Raw genomic sequence first — 17,310 nt, 5'->3', positions numbered from 1 at the left:
CGTTTTTGTGAAATTGCTAAAGAAAACACCCCCCCAAACCTCTAAAAAAGCCTTAATTACAGTTAAATAGTGAATAAGGGCAGCTCCCATTGAACGCTATATGACCTTGTCAGCTTTTAGATGGCAAACATTTACATCTTGGTTTTAATGCTTAATAACTCACACATTTTCCATGGTATAAAGTAAGCAGAATAAACCCCACAATTTTTAGTGCTAAAAAATATGATATGTCTCTGTCAAAGAGACAAGAGGAAGAAGGCAATTCTCTGGAAGGATAAGTAAACATTCAGAAAATTGAATGTAAATTTGCTGAGGTTGCTTTAGCTTTTTTCAATTTACAATAATTATTTTTTTTTTTGTTTCAGAAATATTTTAGTTAGTTTAGCTGCCAATATCAAGATAAAGTTATAGATCAGCTCCACAGGCTATGGAAAATCAAAAAACACAACCTAAAATATTGTTAACAACCATAGATATTCTATGCAATTCCAATGTATTTCTTTTTCTGTAAAGACATTAGAAAGCAGGGACAGCGACCATAGTTTAATTTGGCATTATTTTTTTAAAAAGTTAAAACTTTGTAGGGACCATAGGCTTACTAATGGCTTTAAATCCCTAAACATCCTTATCTCCCTAGTTGCTGGGCAGATGCCCATGTATCTAGTTATAATTTACATTTCCCAGTTATTGGTTAAGAGGGTTTATGACCACTTCCTACCACACTTTAACATAGTGCTTTGTTAGGGGTGGCTCTTCCTCCTTGGCTTTTGGTTGCTGACCCATCTGGATTTTCCCACTGAGCCTGGGTACACCAAGGCCTAGTAAAGCCTTTCTGCCCTAGAGGGCCAGTGCATTTAGAGATAAGTCGGGGAGCAGGGACCCCGTGAATGAGGCCAGTTAGAGATAGGATACTACATATAACAGTACTCTCTAGCAAAGTAAGATAGGTAGGTTAAACAGCATGAGCAGCCTGTGCTCCATCAAGGATTGCAGCAGGGAGTAGCTTTCCTAGGCTATAAGATTTCCTACAGCTAAGGGACTGCAGTGAAAAGGATGTCAGGTCTAGATTGTTCTCCCTGATTACTCTATTGTGTGTAGGGTTGCCACCTGGCCGGTATTTTACTGGCCTGGCCGGTAAAAATTATGGCTGATCTCAATGTTATTAATAGGGAAAAAAGATAAATATATAGGAAGGTCATTATTTTTTTACAGAAAAGGTGGCAACCCTAACTGTGTGGGATCTGGACCACTTATAAGATATTTCTACCTAGAGGGTTGTACTTTACTACTTGACTACATCCTTAATAGAGAATTCAACCCCCCAACTAATAAAAAACCCCTACCCTCCATAGCCCCCCCTCCTTGCTCCCCCTGCACAAGTGTTAAAACCTGTAAATGCCCCTAAGCCTGAAATTACCCCTCAATGCAGAGTCATGGCAGCAGAGCTCACATGCGCCATCTTCCGGCACTTCGGTAATCTTCGGGTCTTCTTCCGGCGCTTCGGTAATATTGGTCACTTGCACAGTTATCACGAAGCGGAAGACTGCTCCAACTGCACATGTGCCCATGTTGGTGCTTAATTACTGAATATTACCAAAGCCCTGAAGATGGCGGCCATGAGCTCCGTTGCGCTGACTCAGCAACAAGGGATAGTTACAGGCTATTGGGCATTTACAGGTGTTACCACATGTGTGTGGGGGGGAGCAGGGAGAGGGGACTATGGAGGGTAGGGGTTTTTATTAGTTGGGGGTTGAATTCCCCTTTAAGGAGCTTGACTGTGTTGTCTCTACTGGAGTTCCTGATCCTGATATTGATTTTACCCATTTGCCTCTTTGGACTCCTAATCCTGCGGATCATCAGTAATGTATGGGAAGACATTCTTCAAAATGGCCACAACGGACAATAGTAATCCAGAGGTTGAATGGTTAAATGACACCTACATTATTTATTTCATCTTTTTGTATCTGTCCATACAACAACCCACAACATTATGGATTATAAACACATTAATGCTAAAGAATGCCTGCATTTTAGTAATCGTCATATTATACATAATTAAAGTGCATTTAAGGATAGTGGATATTTAGCCATTGATGTGAAGGGTTCTTATCTACTAAAGGAGACATTAATAGGAAATGTAAATAATGAATATATAAACCCACAACCCATAAAATCTCTTTAAATTCATTTCTCACAGACAGGAGAATCATAAAAATCACATTCCCTATATATTTAACTTAAATGAAATTGCTATTGCCATCTATTATGGATCGAGTTATTAATAAATTTTTAAACACTCTTTTTCTTGTTTTAACATAACTTTCTAATATATAATTTCTCCTGTTTCTCGTTTAAGTTACATAATACACATTTTTCCAATTTCACTTAATTACACGAAGAAGCAGTGAACTTGAACAGACTATTCTTATAGCCATCTCAATTATGTAAGCTTGTTAACAATTTTGTATTAGGAATATTTTTAGTTTTAGAAAGTACCGCAGCACACTAACCTTTTAAATAAATGGTATATTTATTTTCAGTATATATTCCTTCCATTCATTAGAACATCTATCTAAAATGCAAGACTGGGATTAGATTCGCAGTGTGCTGCTTGATACTTTAATTAATGTAACATGCATCACTTCATTTCAGCCCAGGCCTCTGGACCTGCTGCATAAGCAGATGATTTAGGTAAAAAAAACCTTTGTTATTTCTTTGTTTAAAAAGTTATAGTCAGTGCTTTTTTTTCTTAAAGGGAAATTCTACCACGTTGTTTTCCAATTTTTCAACTTTAAATTAAAAAAGATCAACTCTCCTTCTTACAAGACTCCAATATCCAAAATACAGTGGATGTTTCTGTGGTTCTCTTTCTACTTAAGTCTGCTAATTACAAGACTGGTCCACCGGGACATTGGGAGAAAACCCTTTGGGCCTCATGGGCCTGAGTGGTATGGTGTAGAGCAGGGATCCCCAACCTTTTGAACCAGTGAGCAACATTCAGAAGAAAAAGGAGTTGGAGAGCAACACAAGCATGAAAAATGTTCTTGGGGTGGCAAATAAGGTCTGTGATTGGCCATTTGGTAGCCCCTATGTGGATTGGCAGCCTACATTGAGACTCTGTTTGGCAGTACTGGTTTTTATGCAACAAAACTTGCCACCAAGCCTGGAATTCAAAAATAATAACCTGCTTTGAGGCCACTGGGAGCAACATCCAAGGGGTTGGAGAGCAACATGTTGCTCACGAGCTACTGGTTGGGGATCACTGGTGCAGAGCAAGGGGCGCTGCATTGGGACAGGTACGAATTGGCAGACTCTGAGCTTGTTGCTGAGTAGTGCTGATGGAGGGGGGTGGGTGTGCTGGAAGTGGGCCCTTTCCTTGGGTTTTCAGGTGGGCTCTGGCTAACTCAGTTCAACACTAGACAAGCTTTTGAGAGACCAACTTTAAAATTGTGTATTTCCTTAGCACATACACACAAAGGGGCAGATTTATCAAAGGTCGAAGTTAAAAAAACGTTCAATTCAAAAAGACAAACCGAATGGTGGTCGAAGTTTTTTGGGTCGAAGTAGCGCTACTTCGATCTATTTCGATTCAAAGTTTTTTTTTTTTTTTTAAATGTGTCTAAAACAGCACTTCGGCAGCTTTTAAGTGGTGAATGGTCGAAGTCGAAGTTTTAAAGAGACAGTACATGATAAATTTCGATATTCAAATTTCAAAGTTTTTTTCAACTTCTAATCGAAGTTGTACTATTCGATGGTCGAAGTACCCAAAAATTACTTTGAAATTCAAAGTTTTTAACTTCGAACCTTCACTTCGACCTTTGATAAACCTGCCCCAAAGTGTTTGGTACAAGACACAGGAAAAACCTTGCAAAAATGTGCTAGGAGTGAAGTATAATTTCTTTTTTAGATTTCTGTTGGTTGCACTCAGTTTGATTGCTTGTGTAAGCAAATTATTGTATGAGCAAAGAGAAGGGTGTGGCTCAGAATAAGCACCAAGTTTTGTGCTGTCCCCCAACATTCACATGTAGCTTAGAAGGAACATTGTCTTCATGTAGAAAACACTTGTGCCTACCTCTTCCAGAGCTGCCATCTTTACCTTGCAGAGCTGGTGCTAGGGGTGGGCATCAGATGAAGCCATTCAGAGTATATAATAACTGAGACTCAGTTATTTGAATTCCCTGGATGTGAACCACAGGTCCGACTGCTCTAGTGTACTTGCCATTTTTAAAATTTATTTGGAATTTTTTTTTAAACTTTCATTGTCTTTTAAAATCTCTTGATGAGTAATAATAATGAAAGATCAGCATTTTATATGCAGACAGAGCATGTTGACACACATTGTCTAGATTAAATGGTTCGAAAATACACATTAAAATTTGACCACTTTGATACTTAGATTGAATTAATAGCATACCTTGCTTTAAAGATGGGTGATGTCACCACCAATTCAGAACAACATGTATGCCCCTGGAGTGGGGTGGAGCATGCACACTGCTCCATGGTGTGGGCCTTCAATTAGCAGTCTCTACGTAACTATCAATAAACAAGGAACCCTGGGAGACAGCTAGTGAGGACAATTCTACTGTGTAACAGGGAAACCCCTGCCAACACCAGTCTTCACCAGCAGCCCTTTGAGGCCCCTAGAACTTTTTATTATTAAAAGTGAACCATGATAAAGACAGGGGAGCCAACCAATAATCATCGTAAAGTAAAAGCAGCAAAGGCCCCTGGAGTGTTCCCAGCAGCTGGTGTATATAAGGGTAAGCACTGGAAGTGGTGCTTACACCCTGACCATGACACCCACGTTGCAGAAGGTGAATCCACAATTGTAGTAGCTGATAAGAAGGAATTGCAAACTTCTTTTCCAACACGGTTGTTGCATATGCCTTAAAAGATGATCAGAGAACACAAACTATTTTTTTAGGTGTGTCTTATAAAAAAAAAAATATATAAATATATTTTACATAAAGCAAAGGTAAAGAAGAAGAATATCACTACATTTGCAATTAAAGCAACAAATAAAGTAAGAAAGGAAAGCAGTTTAGTTTACCTCCAGGTAAAAAATAATTATATCTCTCAGGGAGGTTATAATTGGCATTAATGTCAGTCTTTTTTTATACACCTAGATGAAAGCTCCATGAAAGCTTTTTCAGACTGGTCAAATCAGTCCTCAGGTCTAACCAAGAATGGTGTTTTCTGAATAGTCTCCCAAAAGTAGGAATTCTTCGCCTGTATAATGTTTCATTTTATTTTTCTTTGGTCTGTACTATTAATGTCTTGTAAACTGCAGGGTGCAGTCTAAACAAGTAGTGTTATTACCCATTCACACTGACCCACCTACTGTGAGTAGATCCATAAAACAGTGAGAAGACAGTTTGAGATCCTGTACCCTACTGTATATGGTAACTCTTCTGCAATAAAGGTAAAACAATATTCTAATGTTTTGACATAACCCCAATGCACACAATCAGACTTGATTGATCACAAATAATACAAAAGCAGAAATATTTTTCCCTGTCAATCTGAAATGTTTAAACAAAGTTAATAAAAATTCTTTCCCTTTTTCCTAATGGTCAATCCTCTTTAAATAATGTGTTTATTTCTGAAAACTCCAGAGTTGCTTTGTCCCTATGGATACCCAGAGCTTCAATTACAGCCTTCTAAGTGTTCCATAACATCTAAAGCTATTAGCACACTGAATAATATATTCCAAATTGCCTGGACAACTCAAAGATTTATTTGCACATTTTACTATTCATACACTTTTGTATTAACATAGAAGGAATTCTTTTCAGGTGACAAAGGAAATTTGGTTCCTGGCTCGCCATTATATGACATCTTTCTACATTTTAATATTCTTAAGTCGGAGATGTTCCCTGGCTAACCACCAGCAACTAAAATGGCACAGGATTGTTAGAAGGGATGTATATATGCTCCTATGGTGTGGCCCATTTTGTGTGAACTGCAGTTTTTTACTGTGATTTTGTGGCTATTCCTTCACACATACACACAATATACTGTATCTGCTAGTGCGCAAAGCCAAGATGTTACATTTCCCATTGCTTGAGCACTAGAGAGAATTTGTGTGCTTTGATCACCAAAAAAATTGAGAAACCGCAAATATTTTGCAAAGTTGTAAAAATTCTCCAAAAAACTCAATGAGAAGGTGAAATTATATTGCACTAAACCCCCTGAAATAGAAAGTCCTAATTTGTCCCACTCCCCGCTTTTCCCTGTTTAAAAAAAGAATGTTGCATAGACCTTACCATGCAGACTAGTGCAGTAGCAGAAGCATTCGCTTAAGGACCGCAGACACTAAGGTATGCGCATGCGCAATTGAAGCGACTTTGGTGTCCATGCCTACTGCACATGGGCCAGAAAGCTTCATAGATAGCCAAAAGGAAGAAAAGGATCCGAAGATACCTAAGTAGGAGTCAGTGGGGCTCATTTATCAACACAGAGCAAATTTGCCCATGGGCAGTTACCTATAGCAACCAATCAGTGCTTAGTTTTTTGAAGCCAGCTGCAAGTAGAACAATGAATTCAGCAATCTGATTGGTTGCCATGGGTTACTGCCCATGGGCAAATTTGCCCAGTGTTGATAAATGACCTCCACTGCTCTGTTGTGCTTCTCTGCATGCAGAGGTCTGTGTGACATTTAGCAACACTTTTTTAAGTAGTGGGATACACGGGAAGGGGGGCAAAATGGGCTAGTGGATGGGACTTTCTCTTTAGGAGGGGGTTTAGTTCTCCTTTAAGAGATTCAGCACTTACTTTTGAGACAGTTCGTATGATTGTAGTTGTCTCTTCAGACTGCAAACAAGCAGCAGGGCTTTAGAGATTTGCAAGCAGGTCCCAAAATAAAAAGAGTATGAACTCTCTTTTAAGATTATTATAAGTATGAATACAGTTATCTTTTCAATTTCAACAACTCTCAGACAAGCAAAAGAACCCCTTAAGTGAAAGGCCCCACCTAGAAGAACATTGCATTATGTATTATAGTGGAATGAGGCAGCATTGGGGAGAGGAGTGTACATGTTTGAAGAGAGGAGGCTACCCTCTGATGTCATCTTAAAATCCTCACTTATTCAAGACTCATTAATCTTAATGAATATTAGCATATCCATGTAGCCATTGCCAGCAGTATTTGCTTTTCAGTGACCATCCTACCTGCAAAACTGGTCTGACAGAATATTGGCACTAGCCAGGAAATATTTTTCTCATCACTAGCCAGTACCTATAGAGCATAGTGTATAAGTTCTGGCTGCTGGTTGAACCTTGACACCAGCAATCCATGGTTTCATAAGTGGTGTCTTGCACACTGATAGACCACATGTAGTCTACCACAATGTTCTCTAGCAGCTATTGAGGGTTGCTGCAACTGCTGCTTGGCAAGGTGAGGAAATTTCTCTACAGATAAATAAGATAACAACCACCTTTACCTGTGCTGCTTCTCAGTCACATCTCTGATGGATGCATAGAGCTGTAGTGAAGGTCTTAGAAGTGGCAGGAGGGGGGAGGGCTCTGATTTCTCATGCTCTCAACCCCCCTCTATTCCGAGTCTGCTAGGATCTGTGCTGCCGCACTAAAAAGGGTGTTGAGAGTTGCACTACAGTGTCTTGCAGTTGGGGGATATTCTGATCAGTAACTCAAATTTTTGCTCAGGCCTAGGATCCTGATGGGTCTGAACAAATCATGACCACTCTCACACAGCAAATCACTACCTTGACTAAAGCAATGCAAAATCTACAAACTCAAGTGTAAAAATAACAAGGGCAAATTTCCCAGGGTGGGACTGTTTTCCCTACTATAATGCACCTCCATGACAAGTATGCAGGCCACAAAGGCCTTGGCCTAGGGCGGCAAATTAATAGGGACGGCATGTCGCCCAGAAGCTTTATGGGAGCTGCACGTCCCCAGTGCTTCGGTGCTTGCATGCATGCAACCACGCGCGCGCAGGGGGGTATTAGTGCAGACAAGCACTAGGACCCTGCGGCCATTCACTAGTACTGTGGCCTCTTTGGCCTGGCACCTTAAGCATGCAGAGTTATCCAACAATCCCATAATTCAATATTGGCTAGAGGGGGTTATTCTCATAGCATGAGAGTGAAAATATCAAGGGTATTCATGTTTGGAATAGTGTCAAATGTCAATCCAGCTCCTGGGAGATGTGTCGCCATTGGGGGCTCTAAGTCTTGTATATCTTTGTGATAGAGTGGTGGGTGTTGACTAGAGATGTCGCGAACTGTTCGCCGGCGAACTTGTTTGCGCGAACATCGGGTGTTCGCGCTCGCCGGAAGTTCGCGAACGTCGCGCGACGTTCGCCATTTTGGGTTCGCCATTGTTGGCGCTTTTTTTGCCCTCTCACCCCAGACCAGCAGGTACATGGCAGCCAATCAGGAAGCTCTCCCCTGGACCACTCCCCTTCCCTATAAAAACCGAAGCCCTGCAGCGTTTTTTCACTCTGCCTGTGTGTGCTGAAGAGATAGTGTAGGGAGAGAGCTGCTGCCTGTTAGTGATTTCAGGGACAGTTGAAAGTTTGCTGGCTAGTAATCGTTTTGATACTGCTCTGTTATTGGAGGGACAGAAGTCTGCAGGGGTTTGAGGGACATTTTAGCTTAGGTAGCTTTGCTGGCTAGTAATCTACCTTCTACTGCAGTGCTCTGTATGTAGCTGCAGTGGGCAGCTGTCCTGCTTCTGATCTCATCTGCTGACTGCTGCAATAACAGGCAGATTTTTCAGATACATTTTTGCCCTTGATCCCCCTCTGGCATGCCACTGTCCAGGTCGTTGCACCCTTTAAACAACTTTAAAATCATTTTTCTGGCCAGAAATGTCTTTTCTAGATGTTAAAGTTCGCCTTCCCATTGAAGTCTATGGGGTTCGCGAACCGTTCGCGAACCGCTCGCATTTTTGCGCAAGTTCGCGAATATGTTCGCGAACTTTTTTTCCGACGTTCGCTACATCCCTAGTGTTGACTTCCTTCCATATACAATTAAGAGCATTAGAGAAATCTCGATCTGTCATCTTTCACAAAACTTTCCTTGCATAGTGGGTGGCTTTTGCAAACAAAATTGTTGGGTGTGGAGAAAGGGAAACTGTTATACAGTATGTCAATGGCAAGTTTAAGTATGTGCCTAATGCAATGTAGTCCACCTTGTGTCCATTTTGTAAAGATGTCAGTCATCAGGCCTTGGGGAAGTCCTTATTTCTTTTCCAAGTTAGATATAAGGAGAGATTTTGTGCACCAAGCTTTATTTTGAGTTGTTGTTTCCTGCCCATATGTAGTCCCAGAATTCTTTGTTCACTAGCTTAAAGTCTTTGCATTTAAGGTAGTAGGGGTAACATCTGGATCTTGCATAATAGTTTGGGAAAATATATAATTTTTATAAGGTATGCTTTACCAAATTTCCTTTAATTAAAGTGAATATCAAGTCCTTTGTTCCTGGAACAACCTCTATCTATATCTATATAAGCACAATTATCAGGCAAATTATTCATTTTACGCATAAAGATACTCCTTTTAGATAGACTGGCTCTGCCCAAATTGTATTCGTTAGACTTCAGGCTCTATTTACATTTGACCCTATTCTGGTAAATCTTGTCCCCCAAATACTTTTTATGGTCAAGGCTGGTGCATCCGATATTGCTGTTAGAACAGAGACAAGGCACTAAGGGTGTACTTTTCCTTGTGCATTGCTTACTTATAAGATCAGTCAGGCAGAGAGGAATTATAATATTGGCAGCACAGAACTTCTAGCCATCAAAGTAGCTTTTTCTAAATTGCAACACTTCTTTGAAGGAGCAATCATCCTATTATCGTACTGACTGACTGTTAAAAAATAAAATTGTTGCTCTTTTTTTTCGAGATTTCATTTTTTAATTACTTACCATGCTGGAATAAAGGGTGAGAAAGCTGGTTTTCTTTCTTGGCCCAAGAGCCACTTTCCTTTCCACCAATCATCCTCAGCTTTGTGTGATAAAATTAAAAAAACAGTTCATCTAGATTTGGATGCACAAGGAATCTGTGACTTTATTTTCCATGAAGATCAACTTTTTGCTCCCCAGAATCTATGCTTCAATGGTTCTTCAGTTAAACCTTCCACCATGGCAGGGCACAAAAACTTTTTATAAATGTTTACGTTGGTCCATAGGATATCTTGGTGGTTCAGGATTCTTTAAGATATAAAATAATTAATTAAGGGGGGTCCATGTGCTAGGTGTAATGAACCCAGAAATTTACCATGTGGATTTCTATAGCTTTTACCCTTGACCATTAAACCATGGGACTCAATATTACTGTATTTAGCATCATTATTGATCAGCCCTGTTCAAAGAAATACAACACAATTTTGGTTGTTGTAGGGTGTTTCACAAAGATGACTAATTTTAGAATTACTTATACTAGATATTTCATTGAGAGGTCTTCCATCTCACACTTGATCCCTTGAATTAATCTTTCATGAAGTGTTTTGACTTTACAAAATGTCTGATATTATTATCTCTGATAGGGGTTCCCAGTTTATGGCTAAGTTCCTGGAGGGAATTTTGTAGAACCTTGAAAATCCAATTTTTTCTATCTTTGGTTTTCCATCCACAAACTAATGGCTGAACTGAGCACCTTGACCAATATTTGTGTTGCTTTGTGATCTTGCTCCAAGATATTGTTTGAATTTTTGCCTTCATCTGAGTTTTCCAACCATTCCTTTATCAAATAGACTCTTTTTTCTTTCTAATAATGGGTTCCTCCATCCATCTTTGTAAGCTCCTTTGTGTTGCCCTTTACCATCTACTGAAGGATGCTAAAAACTCTTTAGTTCAGCAGACCATCCTCTCAGACCACCAGCAGGTGATCTAGCAACACACACAGAGCAGATCATTTATCTACACTGTGTCATTTCAACCTGGATAGCACACCATAGCAGTTAAGCAACAAACAACAGTGACAAGAAAAATGTGATCAGTTGCTATAACTTACTGCACATGTGCAAATTTGCTCACTGTTCTATGATAAATAAGCCCTATTGTGTGGAATTTATTGGCTAAATGGCCTGAGGAAGGTGATAGAGGCTTTGCAGTAGTTTTCACAGCTCCGTTAATATTGTAAAAGCCTTTAGAGAGAGATCAATTATCTAAAGTAAGTGCTTTCCTTTACAAAGTTAGCAGGAACATCTTTGGCAATCAGTGAAAACTGCAGGTAGAGAATTAGTTCTTAGAAAGCAATTACTAGAACAAAGTAAATACAAAAAATATTAGCAATGCATGTCATTGCAGTATGAAAAATTCATATTAATTAATCTATAGTCACTTATTATATACACATTTTATGTGGCATGCAATTTAGAAAATTTATAAAAATGTAGCAAATTATTGGTTTAAGCCATAGTTTTCTGGTTTTCTACTGCTAACTAGCATCTATAACTGAATTTCTGAACCCGTCAGGATATTTTTCTGTTTCAAATTGCCTTTGGCTGAATCATTTTATATTAAACCAAAACTAATTATGAGTGATACAAAAATATTGCCAAATTCTGAAAATAAGAAGGTCTATCTTGACTTTCATATTCTATTCAGTATACAGGTCATTGGTGTATTTCAATCTTCATAACGGTGTTTTCATTACTTATGGTTCCAAATTGCATATGAAAAAGTATTTGATTCATTAGTACAATGCATGTTAAGTGAAATGAAATTCATTGTACATCTATGGAAAAAATAAAAACCTGTACTATAATCTTTTTATTTGGCAACCTGATGCTATCTTTCATTACAAAACACATTCTAATTCAGTTTATTGCTGTGATTTTCATCAACTCCCTTAAAGATATATTACTATATGAATTACTTGTACTATAAGCTCTTGGATCTCAAACATTCATTTAACATATAAGCACAGTCCATGATTTGCTCATCAAAAATCAACAGTAGTTTGCTGTAGTCTCACCTTTAATGAAACTGCCACAATTTTGGTGCATAGTAAATTGCAGAGTATAACTTTGTGTTATATGGATACATTATTAAATTTTTTGGACTGTAGAGTCATTCAGTAGAGTACACAATATGCATCTCACCTTACTTTTACTAACATACAGACATAAAAACCTGTTTAATAAATCTTTTATTAATCATAACATTCATACATGTTTCTAAAGGTATTTAAATATTTCAGCTGTCATTCATATATTGTCTACCCCGTCTATATGCCTGAGGCATTGAGTCAGGACAGACAATTACTTTTACTTTCCATTCTGCACTTCCTAAATGGCACTGCACTCCCCACATTCCCACTCCCTCCTCACTGTCTAATTGTGTAACCAGTGCATGGACATGCTCATCAGGTCTCCCATTCTGGTGCATAAACAAGATTTTGGCATGAACCAAAGCTTGCCTTCACAATAGTGTCCACTAAATGGCTACTGCCTGTTTGCTGTGATTGTGTTATTCTAAGACTGAAGAAAACAAGATTAAAATAATTTATATTGTGTTAGTGTTTTGCTTGACTAACCTAATCGAAAAGAATTTGCAATTATTTCTTAGGATGAATGGTCACCTTTAAAGTCAATGTGCTGACAGAAGCACCTTTTTGGCCCTCTCTTTGAGGCATATCTTTGTCCAGTTGGATGATGTGGTGGGCATAATCAGATTTATAAAAAAGACTTGGGGATAATGAACAGCAATATCCCCAATTAAGTTTTGTTGCATAGTGCATCATCTTTTGCTCACACATGACTCAATGTACTGCAGACTTGGACAAACACAACTAAGCAAATATCTGTTATTTTAGATTACTTAACATTTAAAGATTCAAATAGTCATAAACCTCAATAGCTTTTCAGTTTTTCTAGTTTACTTTGATAAACTCTTTGACACCATAGAGGTTAAATTACATTACAACCAGCAAGTTGTTTTTCTACTCAAAGCTTTGTGAAAGGTAATATCTGTCTTAATGTGCTATTTGAGTGCAAGCCACATTTTAAATTATGTATACATAGGGGACTAAATAGTGCAACACTTCACTTCAGAAACTCTCTCCATATGAAGTATTTAAGCAAAAAGACTGTGAAACAGAGGTCTTATATAGCATTAATATTCCCTGTGGAGAATCATTTTGCATCTGCAATCAAATTGTAGGGCACTAGCTTTGGAAAGATTTTTTAAAGAAAAAGCAGCATTAGATTTAAACATGTCGTGTACAGCAGTTTGAAATAAACACCAACCACAAGCAGTTAATCTGCATCTGAATTGCTCTTCTTTTTTCCTATGAACTATACTTGATACTTTGGATGGTCGGTACATCTATTTAAGGGGGATTGAAGCACTCAATTAATGTCTGAAATTGGCTGTGCGCAGATTCATCTACCTTCTATTAGATTTAAAAGTGTCTAAAAATAAAAAAAAAGCTGAAAACAAGGCTCACTTTAATTCTGGTAGAAATATAGCTGTTTATTACTCGTTCAAGCAATTGCATCATCAGAATATCTAGGGGATCAAATCAGGGATTGGTGAACAAGGCCCAGTTCTAGGAATACTGTACTGGAGTACTGGATCAGTTAGGAGCTGGGTGTTAGTGGAAATCTTAAAAAGAGGTTAAGGTTAGTGATGAGCGAAAAATTTTTTCCACTAAATTGATGCCCATAGGGGCAGATTCACTAACCGATGAAAAGTCGCCAGTGACCACTTCTCAACCATCTCCACACTTTGCAAGGTGAAAATTCGCTCAGGCAATGCTAATTCACTAAAATGCGGAGTTTCGTCATGGGCGCCAAAGCTGTTTACTTTTCGCTAGAGTTACTTCACCAATGCAAGCAATTCAAGCGAACATGTGCTAGCATTCATTTCTTACACTCAGGTTAATTTGCATACGGTGGGAAATTTAAAGTTGAATGGAAGTCTTTATGTTATATGTTGCAGCAAATACATTACACTTCCACTGTTAATTACACATGTCCAGGGAACCTTAGTAAATACAATAGAGTTGTTATCATGCCTTACACATGAGCTCACTGTACAATTAATGTTCCATATGTTAGAATATGTATGGGGGAAACCGGTTACCCAAAAAAAATTTTTAAGGACTTTTGCAGGCTATCAGGGAAAGACGCCAGCATTTTTTGAACTTTGATGCTTTTTCCACTAAAGAATGTGAAGAAGATTGAGGAAGTTATATGCACTCCAGTGCAATTTGCCTGGTCTGAGCTGGTGAAGGCAAGTCTGGCGAAAGAGGTAACGTTCATTAAAATCCACATTTTAGTGAATGCTTGTAGAATGCTGTTTAAGATAACTTATTGGCCCTTGTAAGGGGGCGAACTGATTAGGTGCCTGATTACTATCCCCCATATCTAATAAAAGGCACTAAGTTTGCCTTGGAGCAGTAACCAATAGAAACCAATAAGATGCTTGTGTTTAAACAGGTGATCAGTAAATGCTACCTGCTGTTTGGTTGCTATGGGTTACTGCTCCTGGGCAAACTTAGTGCTTTTTATTACATAATCCCCTACTTGCCTTTAACTAAGCCAGATATCTAGCAGGCAGGTTTGAAAAATTACATCTGATTTTTTACCCAATTGGCCACCCCTGTGGCGGGCCAAATCAGACTTAATGGACTAAGATCATAAATCAGGTGCATCCAAACCTGTTTAGAGAGGTCCACATCAATAGCTTATGTAGAATTCTCCTGATGTGTCTGCTTTATCTTGTAGTGTAACTTTATAGGGGACATATACTGAAGCATGATGGGAGCTTTTATTAACCAAGCACATAGATCAATTCTTAAAGGAATTGTTCAGTGAAAAAATAAATAGATAGGCTGTGCAAATTAAAAAATGTTTTCAATACAGAGACTGGAGTGACTGGATGTCTTAACATAATAGCCAGAACCCATCTTCCTGCTTTGCAGCGCTCCTGGTTTTCACTGATTGGTTACCAGGCAGTAACCAATCAGTGACTTGAGTGAGGGCCACATGGGTCATAACTGTTTGCTTTTGAATCTGAGCTGCATGCTAAGGATCAATTGTAAACTCACTGAACAGTTGTGTCCCATGTGGGCCTCCTTCAAGTCGCTGTCTAACTAAGGGGCAGATTGATTATGTGTAATAATTTGGCACACATCACCAGGCTGTTTATTTTACACCGCTTTTTCTGCGAATTTCGTTACACAGCATAATAAATAGGCCCCTAAGAGTTAGAGCGCTGCAAAGCAGGAAGTTGTGTTGTGTTTTGTTCTGTTAGACATCTGCTCTAGCCTTTTTTTGGCTAACTAACTATATTAGAATTTTTTTTTTTTTTGCACAGTCTATCTAATTACCCAGTTTTTATTTTTACATATTCCTTTAATGCAACACTGCACAATAACACTATTCCCCAAGTCCTACAGGGTTCTATTCTATTCTTGGTTTCATATCATCATTATAGAATTATTCACAGTTTTCTCTGCCATGTAATTAGTAAACGTTTTGTTATTTCTAGACACCAACTAATTGCACGGAGAGGTGGTGTAGCATCCATGCCTTTTAAAAGCATTATAGAGTAGATATTTCTTTTTCCCAATCATCCACTTTTGCTGGATGTGATATTGCTGATATGATTCTCACAAAATATTTTCTTCTCGAAGAAGAAACGGGCTCAAAAGAGACTTGCGCCAACCCAGAAGCTTCAATGTTTGAAGAAATTGCGGTGGAAATGAAAGGAGAGTTTTTGAAGATGCCTTTATCAGAAAATCATCCAAATATTGAGCCATTACAATTCCTGTCTGTCTAAGAAAGGATACCACAAATGATCTTAATAAAAATGATGGGGGATGAAGGAAACCTGAAAGACAGCGGCGAATTGTAGATGAAGGACTAAAACTTTCAAGTTGATGGCAAAGCTGACAAAAAAGGTGATGATGTGGACGAATCAGAATGTTGGAATACGCTACCTTTAAACACATCTTTATGATTCAGAAGGTTGACAGGAGATCTCAAAGACTCCATTCTGAAATAGAAAACTCGTGGATATGTTAAGTTAGGATACGTTTATAAACATTCTGGAATCTCCATCTTTCTATGACACTATACAGTAAACTCTGTTTGTATTTGTAGAAAATAAATCACATTTCCTTTTGCATAGAAAAAAACTTGATAGCACGAACTGTATCTTGAAGCAAATTCCTGCTTGAATCCATGATTGATGATTTAAAGAACCCAAGAACCTTGAGTATTTTGTCGCTAATGCTGAAAGAGCATTAAAACGTTTCTGCCAACCTAGGAAATTCTGATACCAGGATAATTTCGACAGATTACTTGGACTTTGATTCCAAGATTCAATTCTATAAACTGTAAAAGGAATGGCTCTGCTATTGGAAATAAAATGCCTGTCTTAAGCTGTTATATTTCTGATCAAAAGAATGAGGAATCACTCAAAAGGAATGGTACATAACTGCCCAATTTTCAAGCCAGTAGAATAGAGGTCCACTCTCTGTACCTAGATCTTCACATGAAAGGATTGAGCAAGACCAGATGAATACTCAATAATGATTCTTTGATGATAACATTCTTCTTTCTTGAAACATCATCTGATATCATCACCATGCAGTTATCTAATTGACATTTAAAAGACATAAAAGAAAAACCATGCATTGTTTGAAAAAAAATAAAATAATAAACAGCTGTAAATAGAGGTTTCTTAAAGAATCAATTGGATCTTTATGACCAGATCCATCTTCTATAATTAAAAAACATGTCAACCCAAAAAATAATTGAATGCCTTATAAAAGAAAACACAATTCTGAGCAACTTTGCCATATACATTCATTGCAAATTTTCTATGATATTTAGGTAATTTGTATGTGTATTGCTATTGAAAGCAGTGTTTGTCTGTGACTTTTTATTCTCTGCCCTGATTGCTCAGACTGTTGAAACAAAGTAAAGGTGCCCATACACTGAGAGATCCGCTCGTTTGGCAATGTCACCAAATGAGCAGATCTCCCTCCGATATGCCCACCTTGAGGTGGGCAATATCGGGCTGATCCGATCGTGGGCCCTAGGGCCCAACGATCGGATCCTAACGATGCCTAACGGGTGGTCGGATCGCGGGACCGCATCAACGAATAGATGCGGCCGCGATCCGACGGGATTTTTTATCCCATCCGATCGAGATCTGGCCGACTTTCGGGCAGATCTCAATCGGTGAAGCCCATCGGCCCGTGTATGGCCACCTTAAGGCAAGGCAGCTGATTAACAGACCTGTCTTTGATCGGGAACTTAGACTTTTGCAACATAGAGGTCGCCACAGTCTGCTGAAATTCCACCACTCTGCATTCACTGCTATGGG

Source organism: Xenopus laevis, chromosome 6S (assembly GCF_017654675.1).
Source record: "Xenopus laevis strain J_2021 chromosome 6S, Xenopus_laevis_v10.1, whole genome shotgun sequence".
NCBI classification, from domain to species: domain Eukaryota; kingdom Metazoa; phylum Chordata; class Amphibia; order Anura; family Pipidae; genus Xenopus; species Xenopus laevis.
This window is presented reverse-complemented; position numbering follows the sequence as displayed.